Below are 13,993 nucleotides of genomic sequence, written 5' to 3'. Positions count from 1 at the left end.
TTAATTATTTTTTAAATTGACTTTAATTTAATTTTTTAATTGATACCATCATTTTTGTTATTGAAGACATTTCAATTAAAACTTAATTGGATCAATTAACTTCATGATTGAAGATAAAAAATATTTTTTTGTTTGTAGAGAAAATTCAAAAAAAAATATTTATTGAATTGTTTTCACATCCTGTAAAAGAGCCAATATTTTTTGTTTTTTATACCCTCCACCATAGGATGGGGGTTTGTCATTCCGTTTATAACACATCGAAATATTGCTCTAAGACCCCATAAAGTATATATATTCTGGGTCGTTGTGAAATTCTGAGTCGATCACGCTAACTTCCGAACGAAACAAGCTATTGACTTGAAACTTGGCACAAGTAGTTGTTATTGATGTATTGCAAATGGGCCATATTGGTCCATTTCTATGTATAGCCCCATATAAACGGACACCCAAATTTGACTTGCGATTGCTCTAAGAGAAGCAAATTTCATCCCAACCGGCTGAAATTTAGTACATGGTGTTAGTATATGGTTTCTAACATCCATGCAAAAATTGGTCCACATCTGTCCATAATTACATAAAGCCCCCATATAAACCCAGTATATGGTCCCTAATGACCTTGCAAAAATTGATCGGTCCATAATTATATATAGCCCCCATATAAACCGATCACCAGATTTGACATCCGGAGCCTCTTGGAAGACCAAATTTCATCCGATCCGCCTGAAATTTGGTACATGATATTGGTATATGGTCTCTAACAACCATGCAAAAATTGGTCCACATCGGTTCATAATTATATATAGCCCCCATATAAACCGATCCCCAGATTTGGCTTGCGAAGTCTCCAAGAGAAGAAACCATCCGATCCGCCTGAAATTTGGTACATGATATTGGTATATGGTCTCTAACAACCATGCAAAAATTGGTCCACATCGGTTCATAATTATATATAGCCCCCATATAAACCGATCCCCAGATTTGGCTTGCGAAGTCTCCAAGAGAAGCAAATTTCATCCAATCCGGTTGTAATTTGGAACATGGTGTTAGTATGTGATCTTTAACAACCGTGCCAGAATTGGTCCATATCGGTCCATAATTATATATAGCCCCCATATAAAACATTCTCCAGATTTGACCTCCGGAGCCTCTTGGGGGAGCAAAATTTATCCGATCCGGTTCAAATTAGGCACGTGATGTTAGTATATGGTCGCTAACAACCATACCAAAATTGGTCCAATCACACAAAAATTGGTCCATATCGGTTCATAATCATGGTTGCTACTAGAGCCAAAAATAATCTACCAAAATTTTATTTCTATAGAAAATTTTGTCAAAATTTTATTTCTATAGAAAATTTTGTCAAAATTTTATTTCTATAGAAAATTTTGTTCACATTTTATTCGGTTCATAATCATGGTTGCCACTCGATCCAAAAATAATCTACCAAGATTTTATTTCTATAGAATATTTTGTCAAAAGTTTATTTCTATAGAATATTTTGTTAAAATTTTATTTCTGTAGAAATGTTTGTCAACATTTTCATTCTATAGAAAATTTTGACAACATTTTTATTTCCATAGAAAATTTTGTGAAAATTTTATTTCTATAGAAAATTTTGTGAAAATTTTATTTCTATAGAAAATTTTGTTAAAATTTTATTTCTGTAGAAAATTTTGTCAAAATTTTATGTCTATTTTGTCAAACTGAATTACATACGTATTTGATCGATCTTTTTTGATTTAATATATACCACGTATGGACTTACATACAATTTAGAAGATGGTGTTAGGAGGTTTTAAGATACCTTGCCATCGGCAAGCGTTACCGGAAGTTAAGTAATTCGATTGTGGATGGCAGTGTTTAGAAGAAGTTTCTACGCAATCCATGATGGAGGGTACATAAGCTTCGTCCTGGCCGAACTTACGGCCGTATATACTTGTTTACTTATTAATTTGATCTTCCTAATACAAATTAATTTAAATTTCCTGCTAAATTAATTTGGGTAAGTAAAAGTTAACCTTTTAATCTGAATTTAAACAAATATATGTGAAGTCTATCAAATATGCACACCCAAAGAAAAAATTCTTTCCTCCGTAAATTTTAGAGCAAATTAATCCGTATTTATGACAAACTATCAAACGAATGTCTCCAATCTTTTCATTTGTTTTTAAAGAAAATTGATTAGCTTCAAAAGAAAACTTCATTTGTCTAAAATTTCGTTCCTCGGAAAAGAAACCTCTTCTTTTAGTGTATATAATATATAAAATATATGTACATAATATAAAAAATATAAAAATAAGGAATTCATTAATTAGGGTATTAAATTAATTATTAATTGCTTTGAACAAGATATTTTGTACACTGTTTGGGAGATATATAATTTGAAGCGAAATTCTCAAAACAATACAACATAATAGGGACCAAATTAAATTCTCAATGAAGGTCACAGTCTCTGGACTTGTGGACATCTTATGAATTAAAATTGCCTCCGATTTTGTCAGTTTAAAGTCAGACCATTTTCACTAGTTCAATCCAGGATCTTGCCAAGGTTGTTAAAGGGTTATAGGTCAAAATTTGGTCAAGGGAAAACGCGTGTAAATCGGTGAAATCGTTTTTTTTTTTTTAATCAAATTAAATTTCTTTTTCAAGTTCAATTAGTATAAAATTCAGGAAAAATATTCAGTTAGGCTTTCGCTTTTCCAAATCCGAATTTCCGGGCCTCACGCTTGACACCTGCCATCAGATTTTGTACAGCCACCTTGTCCACCTTCTTCGCCGCAGAAAGCCAGTTTGCTTTGAACTGCTGCTCGTCCTTAGCAGTTTTTTTTTGGTCTTCTTTAGGTTCCGCTTGACAATAGCCCAGTATTTCTCAATTAGGCGGAGCTCTGGCATGTTGGGAGGGTTCTTGTCCTTGGGAACCACCTGCACGTTGTTGGCGGCGTACCACTCCATGGCCTTTTTACCGTAATGGCAAGATGCCAAATCCGGCCAAAACAGTACGGAACAACCGTGTTTCTTCAGGAAAGGCAACAGACGTTTATTCAAACACTCTTTCACGTAAATTTCTTGGTTGACAATCCCGGAAGCTATGAAAATGCTGCTTTTCAAGCCACAGGTACAGATGGCTTGCCAAACCAGATATTTCTTTGCGAACTTTGACAGTTTTATGTGCTTGAAAATATCTGCTACCTTTCCCCTTCCTTTTGCCGTATAAAACTCCTGTCCCGGAAACTGCTTGTAGTCGGCTTTGACGTAGGTTTCGTCGTCCATTACCACGCAGTCAAACTTTGTCAGCATCGTCGTGTACAGCCTCCGGGATCGCGCTTTGGCCGTCGTATTTTGTTTATCATCACGATTTGGAGTCACTACCTTCTTGTAAGTCGATAGTCCGGCTCGTTTTTTGGCTCGATGCACTGTTGTAGACGATACACCCAGCTTATTTGCGGCATCTCGGAGAGAGAGGTTAGGGTTTCGCTTGAAACTACCGGCAACTCTCATTGTCGTCTCAGCGGCTTCCGGTTTTCGATTTCCCCCCGATCCAGACTTCCTGGCTGTCGACAAACGTTCCCCAAACACTTTAATTACATTTGTAACGGTTGATTTGGCGTTTTTTAGCGATTTTGCCAGCTTTGCGTGCGAGTAGCTCGGATTTTCGCGATGCGCGAACAAAATTTTGATACGCTGCTCTTCTTGCTTGGACGGCATTTTGACAACTGAAGAGTGAATTCAAAAATCAAAATATGAGCAACATTCTACACACACACACACACCTTCAAAATGAGGGGTGTTCAGGTTTTTTAAATGCACAATTGAAAGAAATACGTCAAGTTTATATTGACCAAATTTTGACCGTATCAATTAATTTTCCTTTCACAACAAGAGAAGTTTTAATTTCCACTAACATTTCGTTTGGGTGAAAAGAATTTGTTGGTGTGTATTAATTATACACTAATAAACTAAACGATATTGATTTTAACCCCACTAAGTTAATCTAAACAAATCTCCAAATAAATGTTCAACATTGCAGTTATGCACCAATAGAAAAAATACCTTCAAAACTCGTGCACGGGCGGTAACAAAATGAAATGGAAACACGTTCACGGAAAATCAAAACGGATTGTTCACAGGATTTCACGATTTCATAAACGGCTTTCATTTTTCTTTTAGGTTAGGTTAGGTTAGGTTAAAGTAGCAGCCCGATTAAATTTCAGGCTCACTTAGACTATTCAGTCCATTGTGATACCACATTTAACTAAAAGTACCTATTACATATGGGCACTTCTAGTCTTAACCACTGAACCTTCTCTATTATTTACTTTTGTGGAACCAACCAGATTACTCCAAAAACATTAACAAACTGCTTAAGTTAACGTTTTCCAGGTCAGCCAGTAATCTAAAGCTATATGCTCCTAAAATTCGCTTACGCCTTACACAAAAAGCAGGACACTCACACAAGAGGTGTTTAATTGATTCCTTTTCCTCCACGTCATGGCAGCTTATACAATAGTCATTATACTTTGCACCTATAGTTTTTGCAAATTCGCCTATCAGGCAGCGACCCGTTATAGCAGATATTAGGAGTGCTATCTGACGCCTTGAGAACACTAGCATATCTAGTGTGCGGTTTAAGTTTAAATGGGGCCATATTTGCTTGGTGTCGTTACAACCCTTGCAATTTTCCCATCGAATATTGGCCATCATAACAGCCTTCTCACGCAGTAAGAGCTTGCAGGTGGCCAGAGGCATACCAACAGATTCTAGTTCCCCTGGAATATGTAAGGTAGATCCTAGCCTTGCTAACACATCTGCTTCACAGTTTCCCGGTATGTTCCTATGACCAGGCACCCATATTAGGTGAATATTGTACTGCTCAGCCATCTCGTTGAGAGATTTGCTGCAGTCTATGTCCGTTTTTGAGTTAAGGAACACAGAGTCCAAGGATTTTATTGCAGGTTGACTGTCTGAGTATATATTAATGCCAATATTTGTTGGAACATTACTTCTCAGCCAATTCACCACCTCTCTTATTGCCAATATTTCAGCCTGAAAAACACTACAGTGATTAGATAATCTTTTCGCTATTCGAATTTCCAGATCTTTAGAATATACTCCGAACCCCACTTGTCCATTCAATTTGGAGCCATCAGTATAGAAATCTATATATCTTTTATTCCCCGGGGTCTGTGTACACCACGCCTCACTGTTGGGAATTAGAGTTTCAAACTTTTTGTCGAAAAGTGGGTTTGCCAGGGTGTAATCCACTACGTTAGGCACATCTGGCATTACTTTGAGGACCGAACTATGACCGTACATTTTTTCCGACCACAGCGATAGCTCGCGCAACCGCACAGCCGTTGTTGCAGCTGACTGTTTGGCCAAAATGTCTAAAGGCAATAGATGTAGCATGACATTAAGGGAGTCTGTTCCTGTCTTACTAAATGCGCCTGAGATACATAAGCTCGCCATACGCTGAACTTTATCTAAACAAGTCGGTTTCTGAAGTGCCGGCCACCAGACTACAACACCATATAGCATTATAGGTCTAACCACTGCCGTGTATAGCCAATGCACAATTTTTGGTCTTAGTCCCCACTTTTCCCCTATTGCCTTTTTGCACGAGTACAAAGCTACCGTGGCTTTTCTCGCCCTCTCTTCAATATTAAGCCTAAAATTCAGCTTCCTGTCCAAAATAACGCCAAGGTATTTTGCACACTCACCAAAGGGAATTTCAGTACCCCCTAAGGAAATGGGCCTAACCGTGGGAGTTTTTCGATCTTTGCAGTACATGGAAGATCTGGGTTACATTCTTTTAGTCTCTCTAGTATTGACTCAGGATCAGGAGGGTTTGCCGGTATCCATGCATGTGCTCTAGGTTTAGCCGGTATGTCTTTTTTATCGACTAACTCCAAAGCGGCTCCTTCCCAAACTTCACCAATTAGCATCAATGCAGCTTTAAAGCAATCCATAGACCTCTGGTCTGCAAAAGCTATTAACTTATATCGTCCTTGATACCATCCAGCATCTTGCTGTCGAGGACTTGGTCCGGGAAACTTTTTTCGCACCTCTGAGTAGACACCAGACATCGCGTTCTCAATTACGCCCCATTTTTGCCTTGGAATCATACCGTCCAATGCTCCTTTATTAATAATAGCCATCACAAGGCTGTCTTTTGCAACTGAGGCAAACGATCTTTGATCCCGTTTAGAGGATGGTAGCTCATCCGGTGATCGTTCCCTTTTTCCAGCTTCAAGAATTCCTTGAGCCCATTTTAAGGAATCGCTTTGCTTAGCCGACAACGTGCTTGGGTCGACTGATCCTAATTTCTTTAGGATAAACAAAGCATTTCTTCGTTCCTTGAATCTCTTTCGAGAGGGATTGCCTCCTTTTGATGTCGTCACCTTAGAAAAGGTTCGACTTGCCAAAGTGTCACCACCAGTCGACCCGTCTACAGGTCGACTAATTGGGCCTGACTCTTGGTCGCTGCCCAAATTTATAACTTCAGTCGTTACCCGTCCACTGGGCCCTGAAGTTAGCAACCCAGTGGATGACTTTGAATTTCGCTGCATGGTGGTTTATTATTTCCACCACACGTGAAATTCGTAATAAGTACTTATTACGATGAAATACTCCGCTATTAGAAAACACGTCCGTTCAGTTCGACGGACAGTTTTTCTTTTGGGTAGCAAGTCTTAAAATATTCGTTAGATGTTCTTATGGCGACTTTTTCGGTAGAGTAATGTGCTAATACCATTGTTAACGCGTATGGAGCAGACAATCCATGTTCGAGTCCCGGTAGCGGAATTTTTATAAATTCGTAGCCATTGCGGTTTCAGATCATGAACGCTGGTTGTTGTCAGATTGTCATCGTCTGTTCTCGGTATGACACAACATGTGTTTAGATACACTTTCATGAACGGATCGTTTTGATACATGCACGCCGTTCATGATTTTTGCTATGGGTTTATCTTTGTGATAGTCAATTAATTTGTACACGCAAAGAAAAAAAAAATCGTTTGGAAAACGTGTACCGAAAACGTTTTTCTTTTGTTATAGTTTTTTGAATTGCTTCGAAAAGTATACACTTTTATCACCAAAAATATTCGTTTGTGACAAAATTTTTATTTTTTCAATAAAAAAAGTTATTTTTGAACCAACAACACAGTCCATTTCGTTTATATCAAATACTGTTCTTTTCTGACTTTAGGTCTTTAATAAGACACATTTTACAGTTCATAGTAAAAATTTAATATAGTAGAATGTAATGTTGAACATTTTTTCGGAATCTTCCGACCATATCTGGAATATATGTAAAAAAAAAAAAAAACAAAAAAAAAACTTTGGTCGAACCCACGACCCTTGGCATGCAAGTTGGACGTAGCAACCACTGCTCCACGGTGCCAAACTAAATGTTTGTTTCTGTTAAATAAACTTTGTTTACTCGGTTCGTGGGCGCCGCAAGCTATGCTACATAAATATAACTTATATGAATATTTATCTATTGATGACCATAACAGGTACATAGCTCAGTGGTTAGTGTGTTGGCTTACAAAGGGCATGGTCCGCGGTTCGATTCTCCGTCCAGGCGAAAGGTAAAAAAAAATTTAAAAATTTATAAAATCGTATAATTTCTTCTACATTGTTTGTATTACAGAAAAAGGTGCTAAGAACTAAAAAACTTCGTGGAAGTGAGAAAGATGTGAGGGAAAATGCAATTAGCCAGAAAAAAATTTTCTGGAGTTAGTCTTTATGAAATTGTTTTTACATGCTGGAAAAGAATAAACGTTTATCACAAAAAGTATATACTTTTCTTCCAAATACACTTCCTTTCAACGAAAAGCAAATGAGAAACGAACTTTGTTTGTCTAAAATTTCGTTTGGGAAGAAAGAATTATTTTTTTGCGTGTACATATTCTAGCCGTCAAACATTATCATTGTATGAAAGGAATTAGTAGATTTTTTTTTTAATTTCTAAAATTTTAGATTCTTTGTTATTTTTGTAAGAATTGCGTCCGACACATTCGTGGGTAAAACATTTTTACGCAAGCTATTATTTAGAGTGTAATATAAAGGTGATAGCTTTTAAAGTGAGTTATTTTATCTTATTAAAGCCTTTTTGCTTTATTGTTTTTCTATTACCCACCATAGCATGAAATGTATCTACAAAAGCCATTTCCGATATTAAAAGAAATTAAAAGAAATTCGACTTTAGTATTCTAAAATGTATGCTATATTATCTTTCATATTAGCTCAGTATTTTGTCAGTGTACTTTGTAAGAAAAAAGGACATCGTTCGAAGTATGAACAAAAACATAGCTTCTTTAATATTTTTATGTTATGTAAAGTGTATATTCATACCTTTCGAATATGAATGTTTGTTTTAGGAGAGAGAGGGGTAGAGAGAGAGAGACACTGAAAGAATCCGCAACATAAGACTCATACAGTGTACATATTGAGTTTTTTTTTGTATTCTATGGTTTTCATACAATTCACATTTGCCAGCAATATCTCAAGAATAAAGAATTGCGTTTGGTGACATTCTGTTTGGCAATAATGCAGCAAATGCCATTTAAAGGATAAAAGGATGTAGGAAAACACATTTTACTTCCATACATGCTCTTTTTATCGCCACATAGGTTACCAAGTTGGTTCTCACACTATATTCCTGCCGTATATTAGATACCACAATGCGGTAGGATAAACCATACCAACAACAAATTCAGTCCAGAATAAATGCGCTGACATTCTCGATTCTGCTGATGACACTGACAATGTCGCTTGTTGATGATGAGGACGATTATGTCGTAGTTGACAGTACAAAGCTCAAAATCATTATTAACTTGAACGAATCTTTTTTGAGGCTTGTTCATGCAAAAAAAAAAAATCTGAATTGCTTCAATATGCTGGCAGAGCCGCAACAATGTCGACGATGACATGTGGCATAAATGCAAAATGCAGTGTTGATGGTAAAGAAATGACAAAGTTATGGCAAAATCTTATGAAATATGTGTTCACGGTTTTGCAGATCCCCAGGCGAGTTGACATTGAATAACGATAAACAGTGGAATCGTGTTTTTGTTTGATGTCGTTTCGGCCTTTGTTTTTCAGTTTTGTTGACATGCCCAAATATTTCCCAAACTAAAGGGTAAAAAGATGTATGTCAAATACTACACTGCTCTACTTATTTAGCCAAAGTTGTAATGGGGTTTTCTTCATTTTTTCCAATCACAAAATTTCCCTTTTTTTTTTTGGGTGCAAAATAATTTTTGATATTGCTTTCAAACGTGGGCACAAATTTTAAATTGTTTTTACAAAAATTTATTTCTATTTCCGATCATTGACAAATTTATTAATTTTCATTTTACCACATTGAATTATTAATATTTTGGCACAAAAAAAAATCATAGAAATGATTTAGATTTAACGTAATAGACAAAGCAATTTTAATCTGATGAAATTTCAATTAAGCATTTAATATTTAAAATGCTTTGAGGCAACCCTGTTTTGCTAATACCTTAATGGTATCATGAATCGATGGTTATTGATAAGTTAATCAATGTTTCGATTAATGGTCGCTCTCATCGGCTCAGAGCATGTCAAAAGCATAATTATCAAAAATCCAGAAACTTCCTTCCTTTTGAACGCTTCATAGAGTACAGACGTAATAAAAGTGATCAATACACAAAATATCACATAAACGTGAATCCATAAAAGTTCAAATTAATTGAAAAATTTCAGTGTAATCAACGCAGCAGTACTCTACAAAAATTCTTTAATCAGTTTTTTTTATTTACAAAAAGGTAATACGCCAATGTATTTTTGTGAACTTCTGTGAAAATCGGAAAATTTGAGATTTGTAATATCTCACACATTTTGTATTTAATTTTTCCATAGAAAATTGGATATTACCAAAGGCCAAAAGATCCAGTCCAAGTGCCACGTAATTTTGTGTTGTGAAGGAAGAATTTTGCGAAGCAATATAAAAAGATTTTGCAGTTGCCTCATTGTGGTCAAGCACATTTTTTCTCTTCACCCTCCTCCTGATTGCCAAATTCCAAGAAGCCTACGGTGTTCTACAGGCAGAGAGGAGGGAAGGTTATTTTTTTTGCAATTGTGGAAAGAAAACCCATCAACCATAGTTTGACCAATTTCTGCACTCGATTTAAATTGTCATAATGTAAGAAGTTATGCCGTACAAAATTCATCTACAATAAAACCCCAATCAAGACCCTCATCATAAAATTTCAAACCCGTAATAGAAGCAGAAATTATATGACAGAAATGTCTCCATAATGAAAAGTAAAATTATTCATTATGGTCAAAAAATAATAAAAAAATTTCTTAAGTTAAGTATATATCAATTTTTGCACGATTTTCTTGTTTGCTTAAGAAAAAAAAAAAAACGAACTAATTTAATTATTATTTTTTTTTTGATAAGGCAATTCGATTTCATAAAGAGTGAAACCAGCCCCATTTGAAATTCAATAGTTTTTAAGAACCACCCTAATACATTTCATTCTCAACAAAAATCATCAAAAAACTCCATTCATAAGTGCATTGAAATGCTCAGCAAGGCAATCGATCGTATTAATGATCATTAACCGCATACCAAACCTGCGCATCATCGAACATCTACGTTGCAACATAAAATAATTACCTCTCCCCCGCATCAAACATTCCTGAAGGCCTTCATCGAATATTTGCATGACCGGTGAGTAAACAAAAAGAATAAAAAAAACTTTTGAATGCAGTTTTGTGTTATTTTTAAGAAGTTGGAATTTGTGAAACATCTCGAATCAAGTGTGGCTAGTTTTTTCTCACGATTTAGTTCCGGATTGCATTCTCATTTTAATTGAGATTCATAGAGTTGCCATTGTTTAATATATCGTTTTGTCATGTTATAATTTGATATTTTCGGATTTTTTCTTAATACTTATAAATCTAAATTTTCATGACTAGATTTATATTTTTCTGAATTCGATCTTCAAACAAAGAAAATGAAAAATCGTAAACTTTTTATCTAAAATTTATATCTCCGTTTAAAATGTCAATTTTTTTCATATCACTATTTGTCGAAATAATTTTTATATACTATTTGAATATACTCGAATAATTTAAATTTCGTTGTTAAATAATTATTAATATACTCTAGGATAATGATTTGAATAAATTTATATATATTCTAAAATGAATTGGTGAGCTAAAATTTTGCGTTTTCGTACAAATGTGGTGATGTGTGACTAAGGTAAAGTCGTATGGGGTTCTGATATAGAGCGCGATCAGGACAATAGGATCGGGAGGGTCAAGAGGCGCAGATCTCATAATATCTGAGATCACATTGTATGGAGGGGAATACAAATCCTTTTATCTATTCAGTATCCATTTTGATTTTTGATTTAGTTTTGATCCCATAGCCCGGTATGATTTATAAGAAAGGGAGTCTAAAATAATTTTCTGTTAAGACTGTTTTGTGTGAAATGGACAAGAACCCCCCATTGCCCGACTGAAGTTAGCTTTCAAAGGCTCCCACAGTCCATAGCCACAAAATCAATTATGGTTAAACACCCTACCATAGGCAGCATCCATAAATATCTCATATAACACCTTTTGAGAACATAATTACAAAATATTGCTGCAAGCTTAAGCAAGGTTTTATTACAGAAATGGCGCCCAACGTGGGGCCTGATAGGTACATATTTTTATGTATTTTTTTGCGCCCCAAATGCTTTATTTAAAATTAATGGAAATGGTGTGTATATTAAGTTCAAATTGAAAGTCTATATTGAGAATAGCTTTCAGAACTTATCAGGATATTCAACCGCTTGAGGACCTCCAGTTCGAGCAGATTGACCGTGTAGTTCCTGGAAGGGATTTATCATTTATAGAATTTTATTTTTGTACCTAATGAACACTTCATTTCATTTACCTGTGTTAGTGAAATATTTAATGAAATTAGTATTTTTTTGAGCTTAGTTATGGGAAAATTACAATTATTAGGAATACATTTTCATGCTGCTTGCGAGTAAATGTCCGGTGATTGTAATCAAAAATATAGGCAAATTATTGTTTTCGGTTTGCTCGATTTAATTTCTGTTTTCACTGAATTATTTTGCATGCACATTCCCCGACAAGATAGTTTCCACTCTCCATTCAATTTAATTTAATATTTTAAAAAAATCCTTAGTCCACAACCACTATGAACGAAAACGCATAACCTGAATATAAATTTGATATTTCGCATATATTGTCTTTTGTTCTTATCCGAAAAAAGAAATATAAAATCATATTATACCTGGTAATAATAATTTTCTGTCTATCAAGTATAACATTTAATGCAAGGAAATGTCACTGATGAGATCTCCACAGCCAACCGCATCGGGAGGCAATGATCCAATTTCAAATTGTTCGATTTGTAATGAGCCATTGCTCGAATCTCACGATTGTGTATATATACAACAATGCAACCATGCTTTCCACAGGAATTGCATGGAAAAACATTTATCAAATTCAAATGAATGTCCTATATGTAAACGTCCTTGTGAATTATCCGATTTCCGATCTCTGAATGCTCGCATTCAAAATCCAAAACCCACTCGAGACGATTTGGGGGACCAGACAAATTTGTCTCAACCAATTACAAAGCCAAAGGTATCTCAAAATCGTGGAAAAGGTCGTGGTGCACTTGCGAAGCACTACAACACAAGAAGTACAAGTCGAAATTTATTTAATGACACTAGTCATTCGTTGTTACCAGATATATCAGATATTCTTACGGGTCAGGGAGATGAAACTGCCACTCCTAATCCTAATTTACACCGAAATTCAAATGAAGGTCAACAGACTCCACAACGGTCTGGTATTATTAACAATATGATAGATTATGCCAGGTTGAATCATTTGATTGAATCTAGTGTAACTAGAATTTTACAAAATTTGAACATAGTTTCTAATCAATTACCACAGGGTTACTCGAATCCAGTTTCAAGACCAGTGATTCCCAATCCGATTAACCAAAATCCAATTTCAAATTCTGTTAATCAGAATACGACAACAAACCCGATGATTGATAATCGAACTCAACAATTTAATCTTCATGGTATTCCACGGGTTAATAATGAACTTCCATCGAATATAAGAAATTTTTCTCCAGTGAGTCATTTTTCTCTTGGAACTGATCGAATCGCTTCCATTATAAAAAACTGGAATCTTCAGTTTGATGGATCGCCACAAGGTCTCGATGTAGAGGAATTTTTGTACCGTGTTAGGTTACTGACTGTTGACAATTTTGATGAGGATTACTCTATCATCTGTAAACATTTAAATATACTTTTAACCGGTAAAGCTAGAGAATGGTTCTGGCGTTATCGAAAGCAAGTCCCATCTATAGTGTGGGAAGATTTTTGCGCAGCCATTCGATACCAGTACAAAGATTTCAAGTCCGATGCAGATATACGCGAAGAACTTCGCAGCAGAAAGCAAAGGCTTGGAGAAAATTTTGAAACTTATTATGATTCCATTTCTGCTATTTTAGATCGGTTGAGTACTCCTATTCCTGAAATGGAATTGATCGAAATTGTCAAGAGGAATTTACGTCCTGAAATCAGGCATGAGTTACTATATGTCCCTATATTTTCGATTGCACATCTTCGCAAATTAATTCAGATGCGGGAGAATTTATTAAATGACGAAACCTGTCGTCGACAACTGGCTAATAAAATGTCTAATTTTCAACATCCTCGCCGAAATGTGGCGGAAATCGAATTCTTGAATGACCCTAGTGAGGAGCAAGAGTCGGAAAGTAGTTTAGCAGTTGAAGCCGTAGCACTTCCGTCTACATCATACAAATGCTGGAACTGTCAAGAGGCAGGACATTTCTGGGAGGACTGCCTAAAAGACAGGTCTGTATTTTGTTACGGTTGCGGTGCTAAAGACACCTACAAACCGAACTGTCTCAAGTGCAACAATAGAAAACTTTTTGTTCCTAAGAATTTAAATC

This window comes from Haematobia irritans, chromosome 5 (assembly GCF_050003625.1).
Source record: "Haematobia irritans isolate KBUSLIRL chromosome 5, ASM5000362v1, whole genome shotgun sequence".
Classification (NCBI taxonomy): domain Eukaryota; kingdom Metazoa; phylum Arthropoda; class Insecta; order Diptera; family Muscidae; genus Haematobia; species Haematobia irritans.
This window is presented reverse-complemented; position numbering follows the sequence as displayed.